The sequence below is a fragment of the Cynocephalus volans genome, chromosome 9 (assembly GCF_027409185.1).
Source record: "Cynocephalus volans isolate mCynVol1 chromosome 9, mCynVol1.pri, whole genome shotgun sequence".
NCBI lineage: Eukaryota > Metazoa > Chordata > Mammalia > Dermoptera > Cynocephalidae > Cynocephalus > Cynocephalus volans.
Window position 1 is genome coordinate 122,756,012 of NC_084468.1, and position 15,405 is coordinate 122,771,416.

At 38.8% G+C, this 15,405-nt stretch overlaps 1 pseudogene; it reads right to left on the minus strand.

Moving 5' to 3' along the window:
- Positions 1–670: 670 nt before the first annotated feature.
- The window catches only part of LOC134386252 (large ribosomal subunit protein uL23-like), a 42,789-nt pseudogene continuing 28,054 nt past the window's right edge, over positions 671–15,405 (minus strand).

Sequence of the window (15,405 nt, forward strand, 5' to 3'; positions counted from 1 at the left end):
GAATCAAATATAATTTTTCAGGCCCAGCTATCAGTGATAGTTTTTGGTAACCTTTCAATATGTATAAAATCGAAAAGAATGATCTCTTGTAAAGATCATTTCTATAAGCCAACTGGAAATTAAATGAATAATAACTTTAAAATGGTATTAAAGAAAATGAAATAAGGAAATTACATTGTTTTAAAGTTATTTCATTTCCTAGGTGCATTGTTAACTTCCTAGTTTTTAAATAAGTATTTGTTAGAATGGTGGCAAGAATAAAGTGGAAGAATCTGCATTTTTTAAGACCAGTATACACTTTTTCAAAAAGACATTAAAGTTAACACATGGTATGTGATGCTGAGCTATGCATTCTGTGAGAAAATAGAATTTGTTGAGAGATTTTGAACTATGTTCAAAACAGAATTGCAAAGAAAAAATTGAGGAATCATTACTATTAAATCCAGGAGACTTGCAATCATTTGGAAATTTTTACTGAATGTATACTTTCCAGAACTTTTTAAAGGCAACTTTTGTCTAGAAAAGTAAGAAGAATATTTGCTTACAATGCAAAATCAGGTTTTAGCTGAAAAATAAAGCCTATGAAAAACAACAACAAAAGCAATATTTTAAATATTTCTTCAGCAATTGTAATAAAAGTATGTATCTTTTAAATTTTTTTTCTGGTGGTTGCTTTCCCTAAAAAGGAAGACAAAGAGACTCAGATATATGAATGAGCTATTAGCAGGTTACAAAAACATTATAATTTGAGACAATAAGAAAAATAAAGCTTTCTCTTTTCCATTTCTCTTTTCAAATTGTCTTTTCTCTGTAATTATCTTTTCCAACTACTGTAGTAAGTGATAGAGAGGAATCAGTGTAGGTAAATTCAAAATACCAGATTTCCCTACCTGCTTTTAAAACAGGTGCTTTTTTCGTTTTGCTTTGTTCTTTAGTTATTTTTTTTTTAACGGTGAAAAGAATGTATATTTGGAATTAACCAGCTGGACTCCGTTTAGGTGATCCCAATTTTGTTGGCAATATCCGAAGCATCATAATTAGGAGCCAGTCGAACATATGTCATCTTCTCTCCGTCAGGCCTGATCGGGGTGTTGACCCCATGCACATGAATGTCACAGAGCTTCTTCACAGCCTGTTTAATCTGGTGCTTATTGGCCTTGACATCCACAATGAACACAAGTGTGTTGTTGTCCTGTCTTCTTCAAGGCAGACTCAGTGGTCAGGGGGAACTTGATGACGGCACAGTGGTCAAGCCTGTTTCTCCTGCGGGTGCTCTTCTGAGGATATTTGGGTTGCCTCCAGGTCCACGGTGTCTTGGGCTGCCAGAAGGTGGGTGATGTGCAGATCTTCTTTTTGTGGCTTTGGACGCCTTTCAGCTCTGCCTTCTTGGCCCTCAAAGCCTTCCCTTTGGCTTTGGCAGGAACAGGAGCTTCCCTCTTCGCCTTTGGCGCCATTTTGTGAAAGGGCTGTTTTATTCTTTAAAAAGAAAAAATGCATGTGTTGAATAAAGTATAATACAAATGTACATGTAATAAAACGTGAAAGTCCTCCTCTCCCCCTTACTCATTTCCATTCCCACTTCTCTGTGCTTAATGGTTTTTGTATGGATCCTTCCAGATCATTTTCTGAGCAGATATAAATACAATTTTTCATGTAAATGTAAATATATGCTTATTTTACAAATTGTTCTATACCTTTTTAATTTAATACATCAAGTTCACACAACTGGGAAGACCTGGGACTGAGAGTGATTCATAGCCTGTCTGACTCTAGAACCTACTTTGTTTCCAACACACAAGCACCAAGAACACCACGCCCAGTTCAGAAGACTGGTTGGGTGGTAGTGTACAGTTATGCACCAGTTGAATTCTTGATTCAATCAAGACATTCTTGATCAAGGACTTGTAAATATCCAACAACCAGGAAATAAATAGTGGCACATCAACTAGATTATACACTAATTGTGAAAATTATAAAAACTATATTGCAACATGGAAAAGTAATGGTGGTCTTAAATGAAAAAAAAATTGTGTCATGGAGGGAAAAAATGACATCTTAGGTAATTTTTCCAAGAAGAAGGGAATTTTGCACCAAAACTAAATTGATATCTTCACTTTTTACAACAAAACCACTGCCTAATTTTAATGAGAATCCCTCCATTTACAAGCAATATGAAGTCTTGTTTCCCTGGGCAGAGATAATAAAAGCCCTCTGGAAACTCCAAAGTCACTATACAACTACTAATTTTTTTTTCCTACAAACAATGGGAAATCGTTACGGGTTAAATTGTGTCCCCCCAAAAAGATACGGTGACATCCTAACCCCTGGTATCTGTGAATGTGACCTTATTTGAAAATTAGGTCTTTGCGGATGTAATAAAATTAACATGAGGTCATTAGAATGAGCTTTAATCCACTATGACTGTTGTCCTTATAAGAGGGAAACTTAAACAAAGAAACACAGAGAAGAGAACATCATGTGAATGCACAGACACAAAGGAAAGACTGTGACGTGAAGATGGAGGCAGAGATGGAGCTTTGCTGCCACAAGCCTGAGGCTGGAAGAGGGACGGGAGGCAAGGACGCTCCTCCCCTAGAGGCTTGGGAGAGAGCAGGTTCTGCCAACGCCATGATTTTGGTCCTCCAGCCTGCAGAACTGTGAGAAAACACATTTCTGTTGTTTTAAGCCTCCCACTTTGTGGAACTTCATTGTGGCATCCCTAGAAAACTAGTATAGAAACCATTTAAGATTTTTAAGATTGGAGGTGGGGGACTAACATTTATTGAGAACCTGCAATGTTCCGGGCCCTATGGCAGATGCTTTACTTACTTTGTTTAATTCTAACAACCGTGGGAAGAAAGCATTTTACAGATGAGGAAACTGAAGCTCAGAAGTTGATATGCTGAAGTTCCCCCAGCTGGAAAGGGCTGAGGCTATGGCTCTGCTTCTAAACTTACAGTTTGCAAGGACACAGCATTCATTTGAGAAGACTGATTTGGCAGAATTGTGTGCTGATGTTAAACATCAGTTACCCAGCAAACTTTAAGCAGGTGAACTGGACCTTCATGGTTTCCCTGAGAGCTATGTCAACATCTCTAGACTACCAAATATTGTTGCTTATAGCACTAAAGCTTCATAATTTACCAACTAGCAGTCAAACCCTGTATTTTTAACCAAAAGTTAACTATATGCTGAGATTATGAATAAATAATCACATCTATTACTGATAGACCTTGATATTGAATGGTGCTCTGGGGTGAATGATTCCTTATCCAGCAAATACCAATCACGGACAATATCCTAGGATGCAACTTAATTTTTGGTTTTGAAAGGTTTGCTTCAACCTTCATATTCTCCTATGGCTTCAATGACTGCTAGGTGGTAAATTATAAAGCTGGTTTCCAGGATATCAAAGCCCAGTAAATATTAGTTATAAAGTCAGTGTGGAGTGTAGGTAAGAATTCTGGAGCCAGACTCAATGGGTTCTGATGTGCACAAAAACACATGCTGGGTAACAGGGCTGGATTTCTGACCCCACTTGCCCCTTTGGCTGGCATCCTTGAGCAGGGCACAACTTGCACAACCACACAGGGCAACCCTGCAGGTAGGCTCCCACCTCCGCCAACTGTGGGTGGTAGTTAGTTTTCTCCATGTCACGCCAACTGACCAAAAACTCATACAAGTAAAAAGGAAGCAAAGCAATCTGTGAAATCTAAACCATTCTGGATATTTGATACTCATGATATCGCTAAAGAAATATGCATCCCCTCAAGAGGAAAGGAGAAACTGTAGGTATCGCCCAGCTAGCACCACAGTTTTCCTCAGGTGGGACCACACTGGGAGAAAATGAAAGGACTGCAGCGGTGTGGTACAAGGATTTTAGTCAGCATAGCCCCATTCACACTCAGCTAATTCAGCTCACCAAGCAGTAGTTGGAACATGACACCATGGATGTGGTTCAGGATATGTGTCTCCAAGAGGACTAATTAGCAGCTCATAGAGAAGAAGCAGTTCTCTGATGCCCCATTAATTATAGTGCTCCTGGCAATGCAAGCAGGCCACATGAATGCCTCCTGCACAAAAAGGTCACTTCCTGGTGTTGCTATTCAGATCTGTGCAAGTTCTTATTGCTGTTCATGGTTATTTCCCTGATAATTACTCCCCAGAGGTCAGTCTGGCTACAACCTAGAATATTTGAGTGCAATAATTTGCAAGATTTATGGAAAACAATTTTTCAGAAATGTGCTCTCAATTTTCACTGGGCAAATTCCTCTTGCTCTGGTAAGTGCTTGAGCATATGGAGCAAGTAAATGTTTTAATGGACAGCATAAAAGTAACATTTTTCTTCCGAGTTTGATGATTTTCACTTAGGGCTTCCAATCCCATTTTTCACTATGGCAAGTGTTCAGTGCAAATTAAAGAAGCAAAAACTCCAAGGCTTCAACCTTGCTATCTCCACAGCTCGGTAATGACTGCATCATTTTGCAGATTCATATCACCCTCCTAGTTCTCCCGTCCTCAAGGAGGAAACTTTTATTGGATTTCTCTACCCCGGGTTTCAGTCTCCTACCTGTCTCCTGTGTTATATACATTGAACTCATTCCTTTCTAAGATTTAATACAATAAGATGAAAAGGGCCAAGGGCAGTCTTTCTAGTCTGAATGAAAAGTTAGGGATAAATGTAGTGCAGGTAAACATTACCCATGTGAATGTGTATGACACCCCGTTACTCCTTTGAATCATAACAATTGCAACCAATATTAATTTTTTTATTTTATGACATGAAAAAATAAAAACAGTGATCTTGGAATCAGTCATCTAGCAACTTGAAGTTAGAATAACAGCAATACAATTTATTCATTCAGTCATTAAGCCACATCATTTATTAAGCATCTACCATGTCTTACCCACACATTTTTGTTTCTTTACAAGTGTAACCCCCTGTGCTACTCTTATATTTGGATTAGTTGGCCTTTCTCTATTCTCTCTTAGCACCTTCTATATCTCTCCAGCAATGCATTTGTCACTTTATATTGCAGCTACCCAATTACATGTTTGTCTTTGAAACTGACAGTGGACTAGGAGTGTGGGGAGCAGCAACAGACTTTATTCTCCTTAGAATATTGAGCACCTGGCGCAGGTGTTGAGTAAATGAATGACAGCATGTGTCCAATACAACAATGAGACCTCACATGATGGAAATAAACTCTATTTTTCTAAGGCCTACTCTGAGAGTCAACAGGAAAGGTTGGGAACTTGTGAGGAGGGGTTACAAAGTTAAAAGAACAAGTTCATTCTCTAAGAGTGAAATAGAGGCTCCTTAAAAAGCTGCCCTCAAACTTTTTTAAGTGCCAGAGGAATTGTAGAGATCATCTGGCCAACTCCACCCATTCTCTGCCCTCCTCTACATGTAGAAAAATGGAGGGTATGAAATCTGCTTCAAATCATATAACATGTTGGTAACTGAGGCATAATTAGAGTTCAGGTTATTGGATGCCCCAGTCCACGTACTTTGAAAAGCAGAGCTGACAAACTGTGCAAGACAGACCCTTTGAGCATTAACTTCCGCTTTCACAAATGCAAGTCTGCATTTAAAAATGCAAATCAGAGAAGAAACCTCCCATGATTCTGTCCTGCTCCCTCCCCCAATTTGTTCTGTTTGACCTGGTCAAAGCTGCTTCAGGATCTCTGCATCCCCACACTCGCTCACCCAATGCAAACATTACACTCCTAAGAAAAGCTTTCCTTATTATTCTCTCACCCCTGCAGTCCAGATCAGTTTCCCCTTTATGTGACATCCTGTACTCCTTCATGAGATTTATCACAGCTTGAAGTTACATATTTGTGTGATTGTTTAATTAACATCTGCCTAGTGTCTCCTTCAGTAGATTAAGAGGTCATAAGTTATGTCTCTAGAGATGAGAGGTATTCTAAAAGCACATCATACCAACCAAGGGGGAGAAATGGGATTGGTGTATTAATATTGAAACTATTCCTTTGCATCTACCCCACCTGTTGTTTTGAGTCCTTCAAACTCAATTCAAGACACCCCACCCCCTCCAATGTTCTAGGAATCCCAGCATTTGCCTCCCATGTACAAACCTGAGTCCTCTCAGCTCTCCTAGGATGCCCCACATTTCCTCCCTGTCGGTGTGGCCCCCTGCAGCAATGTGCTGCTGAAGCCTCCACGTGCCTCAAACTCACCTTTGTGTTGTCAGACATGATACATGGGTCCCAATCACAGAGACTTTAATAAAACGGATTTAACTTAAATTTTTAATAATTTTTTTTCCCCATTTTGACTCCCAGTTTCTGCTCCCTAGAGCTCAAGACTGGCGTCCTTTGGGGTGAGGGTTGGGGGGAACATCTGAACATCTCTCCCACCTGATCCTGAAGCAAGCTTAGATCAACCTTGTGTACCTTGACTCCCTTTAATCTTGACTCCTTTTAACCTGGGGACAAATGCTTTGTCAGAAGCCTCCTTGGTGGGTCATCTCAAAAGACCCCTCTAAGGCCCACCAAATGGGTCTTGCAATTATCCCAGGCCTGTGTTCATTAAAGGGGACAGAGCTGAGTCTCAAGTTTGAATCACTGCTAAATTCAGAGAATGCAGCAGAGTGTCCGTGCCTGTGGTGGGAGAGGAACAGCAATGTCAAGCCGTTATCCTGGCTCAGAGGCAAGGAGAACTTCCTCTTGCACCATTCATTCAACAGTTATACTTAAGAGCAAGGTTTCTGGGAATAGCCCACATACAAGTACTGAAAATTCCAGGCAAGGACACTTCGTGACTTGCCAGTCTTGGCAGAGTCATCAGGAATATGCCCATGGGATTCCTGGAACAGAGGCAGTGATGGAGAAGTATCAGCTTAGGAGTTTGAACCTTGGCTCCATCACTTGCCAGGTGTGTTGGACAAGTTTCTTAGTCTCCATGAACCACAGTTTCCTCATCCATACATCAATAAAATCTCTATCTCTCAGAAATGTTAAGAAAATTAAACAGAACCAGGTTGGTAAATTATCAGGCATAGTGCATGGGATATAACAAGTGCTTAATAAATGTGAATTCCCTTTCCTGCAACTTTTTACCTATTCTGATTTTCATCCCTTCTCCACTTGCTTTGGTCAAAGATTTTTCCATAAAATTGTTAAAAGTATGTATTTCATTAAGTACTGGCTAGAAAATTTTACTGCATTCCTAGAGCTTATTATTGTATCATTAAATTCAGGAAACTGTGCTCATTATTAATCAGCTATTTCGTGGATTCATTCCTTCTGATTTAGGGAGACACTATTTTCCTCCACTTTGAAAATGGCTTTTAGTTCAACAAGGCTATCTCAAGTAAAAATGGTGGGAAGCTAATATTTATTTATTACCTGCTGCGGCCGATTGAATTGTGTCTCCCCAAAGTTTAATGTATTAGAAACTTAATCCCCACTGTGACAGTGTTAAGAGGGTAGGAAATCCTATTGCGGTGATTGGAAGATGGGACCTTGAAGAGGTGATTGGATTGTGAGGACAGTACCCTCATGAATGGATTAATAATGGTGGTCATGGGTGTGACTCTGAAGCTTTAAAAGGAGAACACATGAGAGTTTTCTCTCTCTGCTCTGCATTTCTGCCAGGTGAGACCCCCAGGTCACTGTTACCACCAACAAGGTATTCACCAGATGTGTTCCCTGGACTTTGGACTTCCCAGCCTCCAAAACTACAAGCAATAAATAGTTTCTTACAAATTACCCAGCTCCAGGTGTTTTGTTATAAGCAACAGAAATGGATAATACACCTGCTATGTGCCAAGGTGGCAGTATAGCTTGGTGGCTAATTGCATGGGTTCTGGAGCTACAATGTCTAGGTTTAAATCAAGACTCTATCACTTAACTAGCTGTGTAATCTTGGACAGGTGTGTTAGTCCATTTCTGTTGCTTATAACAGAATACCTGAAACTGGGTGATTTATAAAGGAATGAAATTTATTTCTTACAGTTCCAGAGGCTTGGAAGCCCAAAACCCAGGGAACACATCTGGTGAGGGCCTTTGTCCTGATGGGTTGACTCTACAGAAACACAGGGTGTCACATGGTGAGAGAATGGGCTCAGCAAGAGAGAGCTAACCTTCTCACTCCCTCTCCTTTAAAGCCATTAGAACCATACCCATTACTTCATGAATCCATCAATCCATTCATAAGGCCACGGTCCTCACAATCTAATCACCTCTTAAAGGCCCCACCTTTCAAATACTGTAATCTGATTTCCCACCCTCTTAGCACTGTTACAATGGGGGTCAAGTTTCAATGAGTTTTGGGAGGACATTCAATCCATGGCAGCAGGTAACATAAAGTCTTGATGCCTGAATTTTTAATTCATAAAATGATGGTGATTCTACCTACCTCATAGGATGGTTATAACAATTAGGTGACTTAATTAGAACAATGCTCAGCACATAATAAGTGCTCGATAAATATTAGCTATTATTACTTCCCTAATGTTATATATAGCTTGATCCTCACAGCAACCTTCAAGAGCTGTGTTTTTCTCTCCAGTGTCCCCAGAATGAGAAAACTGAGGTAGGCAAACCCGCCCCAGAGCCCACAGCTAGCATAAAGCAGCCTGGCATTCCTGCCTGTGGTCTTATAAGCTCAAAGCTTTGAACTTTTCTCTACAGCCTTACACCTTCCAAGAAGCTAGAACTTGTTCCCTTGAAGAATTAAAACAATAAACAACACGTTAATTATGAAATGGTTATCAGATATGTTCTAAAGCATGGTTGACAAACTTGATCCCCTACATTTGTCTAACTCTAAGTTATACAGATGAGTTTTAGAGCTACTTTTGTCCCAGATTAAACTATGGCCAAATTCATGATGACGGAACCCCGTAGCCACCTGGCAGCTAGAATACAACCTTTTAAACCAAAAGCTACATAGCTATTCCAATAAGCAGAAGGGAGAAAGGAACTCATGTTTACTAAGTGGCAATATTTTGTGCTAAGCACGTTACATATGTTATTTAATTCTTGCAGCAAGGTAGGTACTACTCCCCCCATTTTTCAGATAAGAAAATTAAAGATCAGACAGGTTATGTGACTTCTCTAAAGGTCAGACAGTTAGTAAGTGTCAGAGGCAGCATAACAACACAAGTCTACTGGGCTCCAGTGCCTTAATAAATCATTTCCATAAATACCTGACATCTCTTTATGACACCCTCTCAAACCCCTTGCTTAACTACTAATAAAGGCTTATCAAGTGCGTACCATGCACCAAGCTCTGTTCTAGGCACTGACATGTAGTATTTCGTTTAATCCTCAACACAGTCCTAGGAGGTTGGAGTTATTATTAACCCTAGTTTATAAAAGAGGAAACAGGCATTGAGGACTTAGCTTACTTTGTCACATATCTTAGAGGTACATCCAGGTGATTTCAGAGTGTGTTATCTTAAACATTAGGCTAGCTGTCTCCCTATTTAAAGAGGTATGAGCAAGGAAAGTAAATCCAGTGTTCCTCCTATAGCAATATGCCAAAGTAGAAAGAGCACTGGACTAGAGTCAACTAGCCTGGGTTCTAATCCTGACACTTTCACTGTGTATTGTTGAGCAAATTAATCACTCTAGGACTCAGTTTTCTTATCTATAAACTAGAGAGGTTAAACTTGGGTTGATTTGAGTGCTAAAATTCTATGATTTACAGAATGTCAGGATAAGTGACATAGCAAATCAGTAGGGAAAATTTCATTTGGCCATAGATCCTCTCCCTTATCACAGAGACCAATTAAAACTCTAAGGTAGTTTGTTAAGATTTCCTTGAGCTAGAAACTTGCTTTAAAGCTCATATTTTACCATCCTAGAGAATGCACTTAATGTACTAATTTAGAATTTACATGCTATCCAAGTGAAAGTGACAGTTTAGCATATATAACGTAGTTTTTTTGCTATAAGATATAATTGACAGTACTTCGAAAAGTTCATGGAAGGATTTGTATTATTTTTTAATTCTATTTTTTTCACAAACTTTTTGAAGTACCTCGTGTATGTATATATTTACACACATACGTGCATATATACATACACACATGTGTATATACATAAGTGTGTGTGTGTGTATATATATATTATATAATCCTTAACCTTAAAAAAGTCAAGGACTGATAGAAAAAAAAATAGACAAGGACTACAAATAACAATCCAAAAGCGAATTGAAACAACAGATTTCTTAAGGGCATCCATCTGAATTCAAATGTATCCTCCAGTAGGGGCAGGGGCAGGGGAGAGGATGAAGTCACAATAAGGCTGCAAAATGCTACAAATCCACTTAGAATTGTTTACTGATTTCTTCCCCATTCGCTTCCCTCCAATCTTTGGGGACCATAACAGGGAGCACTAAACTCTAATTTTTCTTTTCATGAATTGTCCCACGGGAATTCATGTTGTAATTGATTAATGTCCCTGCTGCCAACTTTAACCACTTAATACTACAGAAATCTGCTAAGGAAATGTTTGCGCTACTTCCCATATAGGCTGGTAGATGGTAGGTCCCCAAGGTCTCCTTAACAGGTCAGGGCAAATGCCAAGAAAGGGAGCCAGAGAACAAAGCAAGCAGATTTTGTCTTTTTTTGTAATTGAACTTTTGAGATCATTGTAGATTTACATGTAGTTGTGAGAAATACTACAGAGAGATCCCATGTACCCTTTACCCAGTTTTTCCCAATAGTAACATCTTGCAAAACTATCCTATAATATCACAACCAGAATACTGACAATTACCCTACCACCACCTTGCCAACACTGGTGTGATCTGTCCCTTTTTTTCATCTTTGCCAGTATGCAGTGTGAAAAATAATCACGTTTTTATGGTAGTAGTTGTTGTTATTGTTTTGCTTTTCTCTGATTATTGGTGAGGTTGATGTGTTTGTGGCTTTTTTTTGTTTTCTTTTCTTTTGTCTTATTTGTATTTCTTTTTGAGAGCTGCCTAGAAGATGTAGTTTTTATTAGGCATGCTGGAGCATTGATTTAAGTACCAGGAAAATAAGATCCAGTTTTAATACCTTTCCCATATACCATGCATGGCAGTGCGAGTAGTTTTTAGGTTTGTTTGTTTGTTTGTTTGTTTGTTTGTTTGTCTGGCAGCTAGCTGGTATGGGGATCTGAATCGCGAACCTTTGACTCCGTTGGGTAGAGCAGCACTCTAACCAACTGAGCTAACCAGCCAGCCCAATAGTTTTATGTTTTCTAATTTCACTGAAAATTGTCCTTCTTTCCTTGATATAAATTTTAAAAACAAAATAAAAACCCAATTGGGGATGAATGGGTGATGATGTTTGCATGGCAGTGTGAATATATTTAATGTCACTGAACTGTACACTTAAAACTTGTTAAAATGGTAAATTTTATGTTATGTATATTTTATCATAATTTTTTTTTAAAAACCAGTTGTGGAAAATAGATATAGGTATATATGTATATATAGACATATATAGACAAGAATTTTGAATTCATTAATTTATGATGAAAGACTTGACCCTCAATCTACTCTTAAAAGAGAAAATGAGACTTAAAAAACATGGCTAATATGGCTAATATTCCACTTTCATGTTCAACACTCTAAGAAACATGGGCTTCTTAAAAAATTAAATCTATACTTGTTTATTTTGAGATTTATAAAACAGTAAATCATATCATGAATAAATTGGATAGGAAGTCAAGGGTACATTAAAGAATCACGAATAAATGATACCCTCATCCTAAAGACTTATCTTATATGCCACAAATTTACTTCAGAGAAGAAAGGTATTTACATTTAAGTTCATTGATATATCAAACTATGTTTGTGACAAAATAATTTATCAAGTCTTCTGAGATCACTGGGTTTTTAAAGTTTCTTTTATGCTTCTTTTCTAGTTCAAAACACTTAGAGGTTCTCTTCCTCTCACTTGTTTTTTTTTTTTTTTTTTTTTTCTGGTAATGTCATTCAGTAATTTGCTCACATTTCATTATTCATTGTCATTTTTATTAACATCTACTAATACTTCCCCAGTTCCTGTTAGAGACTATATGACTTGGTGACACAGGTCCTGTGGCCAGATCATTAAGCCATCACCCATGCAACTGGCACCTCCAGTAACCTAAGGAACCACAGTCAAATTGTGGAAATGTCTATAAAAGGAGATGAGAAAAGACATTACCCCACCTTTGTGGCACTGAGACCCAAGTTCTGCAGTGGCCCCTCTGCTTTCTCCATACATACACAGAACTTTTTCTTCAGCACTGGGATCCAGGAAGAAAAGATTCCTATAATCATGGAGAAGGGGGTTGAAGGTAGAGAGTCTCTCACTCCCGCTGTTTGCCTGGTACCCATGGTCTTCAGCTAAGAGGTCACTGGGGAGATAGAGTCCAATTCCATTGTTACCACACCCCCTTAAAACCCATTCTTCACCCAGCAGCCAAATGTTTGATGTTTCATCTTTTACATTTTTAAATGTTTTACATTTAAAAATATAAATCAGGTGTCATTCCTGTGTTGCTTACCCTCCAGTGGCTTTCCATTGCTCTTAGAATAAAATCCAAACCTCTTATATGACAGTCGTGACCTGGCTCCTGCCATATTAGCTCCTTTCTGTCCCTCCAAGTCATCAAATTCTTTCCCACCTCAAGGCAATGGCAGTTGCCCTGGCAGTTCCGTGCTCCAGCTCTTCCTAAAGGGGAGCTCATCCCTATCCTTCAGTCTCAGTTCAAATGTTACTCTCAATCACACTGTCTTATTTACTCCCTTCATAGCACTGACCACATTGTGTAATTACCCCATTTATTTTGTGGGCTTATTGTCTGTTTCTTCTCCCTCAACTACAATGTAAGCTCCATAAGGGCACGCTTGCCTGTCTTGTTCATTTTGTGTATTGTGTCCCCAGCATCTAGTTTTGTGCCTAGAATATGGTGAGTGCTCAGTATGAGTGTTTGTGGAGTGAGCAAATGAATGAGTGCTTAAAGATCCCTATACCCTCTGCCCCAGATCAGAGTAAGCAGCCATGGAGCTGAGCTTTCCAATGCACATCACCTTGTGAGAAAACAGGTATCCTGCAATCCAAAAAGTTATAGTCTTAAGTTCATTCTTAAAGAAAAAAGACAAATAGTCAATGTGTTAAGAATTATGGTTAAGGTGTCTCTGTCTCACCCCTGGAACAGATAAAATCAGGATGAATTTACCATTTTGAAAGGAGAACACACAATGGCTCATAAACTACATCTTACAGGTGTTGTGGAAAAGAACAGGTGTTTGCTAAACCTCCACTTTGTGTGTATCCTCAGGAGGATATAACTGGAATGCAGGGATATAAAGAAACGTAAACCTCTTCTGAGTTATACCCAGAGGGCTGTGGTTTGAATGGAGTCTAGAAAAAATGATCATGAGAAGCAAGAATCTGGCTGTGTTTGTCAAACTCTATACATTCTAGGGAAAAGAAAATCTGTTTTTAAATAACCAGCCCTTCTTTAAACATAATTTTTCTGAAAAGGCCAAAAGGCAATCCTTTCATAACTAGCCAGCCAGCCAAGGAGAAATTGTGAAAGAGTCCAGTTGGCTCCAGTGCAGTTCCCTCTCAGGCACCTGCCCTCCCTTCTGTTCTGCTGACCCAGGCACTATGCCTTAGCTTCTCCCCAGGTGCTCTAGGCAAGTTCCTTCCAAGGGAGCTGCTAATGAGAATTACAGGGCAGGAGGTGTGCTGGAACTGAGGCTGCTTTCTGTTGCTGAATGATTGAATGTCTTCAAGTGAGACGGTATTCATCTATTACATCTGTATTAATTTTTAAAATAATAAAAAGAGAAAATAATTTTACTTAAACCTCTGGTTTACTCTCTCAGAATGAGGCTCTCTGTCTTCCTGGATAACAACCACTTGAAAAACAGTTTGGAAGTTTTTTATAAAAGATTTACCATATGCTATGGCCAAATGTGTCCCCCAAAAGTTTATTTATTAGAAGGAAATAAAGGGCATCCAGATTGGAAAAGATGAAGTCAAACTGTCCCTGTTTGCAGATGACATGATCCTATATATCGAACAGCCTAAAACCTCTACAAAAAAACTGTTGGAATTGATAAATGATTTCAGCACAGTAGCAGGATACAAAATCAACACACAAAAATCAATAGCATTTCTTTTCTCCAATAGTGAACATGCAGAAAGAGAAATCAAGAAAGCCTGCCCATTTACAATAGCCACCAAAAAAATAAAATACTTAGGAATTGAGTTAACCAAGGAGGTGAAAAATCTCTATAATGAGAACTACAAACCACTGCTGAGAGAAATTAGAGAGGATACAAGAAGATGGAAAGATATCCCATGCTCTTGGATTGGAAGAATCAACATAGTGAAAATGTCCATACTACCCAAAGTGATATACAAATTCAATGCAATCCCCATCAAAATTCCAAAGACATTTTTCTCAGAAATGGAAAAAACTATCCAGACATTTATATGGAACAATAAAAGACCACGCATAGCCAAAGCAATGCTGAGCAAAAAAAATAAAGCTGGAGGCATAACACTACCTGACTTTAAGCTATACTACAAAGCTATAATAACCAAAACAGTATGGTACTGGCATAAAAACAGACACACTGACCAATGGAATAGAATAGAGAATCCAGAAATCAATCCACACACTTACTGTCAGCTGATCTTTGACAAAGGCATCAAGCCTATTCAGTGGCGAAGGGACTGCCTCTTCAGCAAATGGTGCTGGGACAACTGGATATCCATATGCAGGAGAATGAAACTTGATCCATACCTCTCGCTGTATACTAAAATCAACTCAAAATGGATTAAGGATTTAAATATACACCCTGAAACAATAAAACTTCTTAAAGAAAACATTGGAGAAACACTTCAGGAAATAGGACTGGGTACAGACTTCATGAATACGACCCCAAAAGCACGGGCAACCAAAGGAAAAATAAACAAATGGGATTATATCAAACTAAAAAGCTTCTGCACAGCAAAAGAAACAATTAAAAGAGTTAAAAGACAACCAACAGAGTGGGAGAAAATATTTGCAAAATATACATCTGACAAAGGATTAATATCCAGAATATATAAGGAACTCAAACAACTTTACAAGAAGAAAACAAGCAACCCAATTAAAAAATGGGCAAAAGAGCTAAGTAGGCATTTCTCTAAGGAAGATATACAAATGGCCAACAGACATATGAAAAAATGCTCAACATCACTCAGCATCCGGGAAATGCAAATCAAAACCACATTGAGATACCATCTAACCCCAGTTAGGATGGCTAAAATCCAAAAGACTATGAACGATAAATGCTGGCGAGGCTGCGGAGAAAAAGGAACTCTCATACATTGTTGGTGGGACTGCAAAATGGTGCAGCCTCTATGGAAAATGGTATGGAGGTTCCTCAAACAA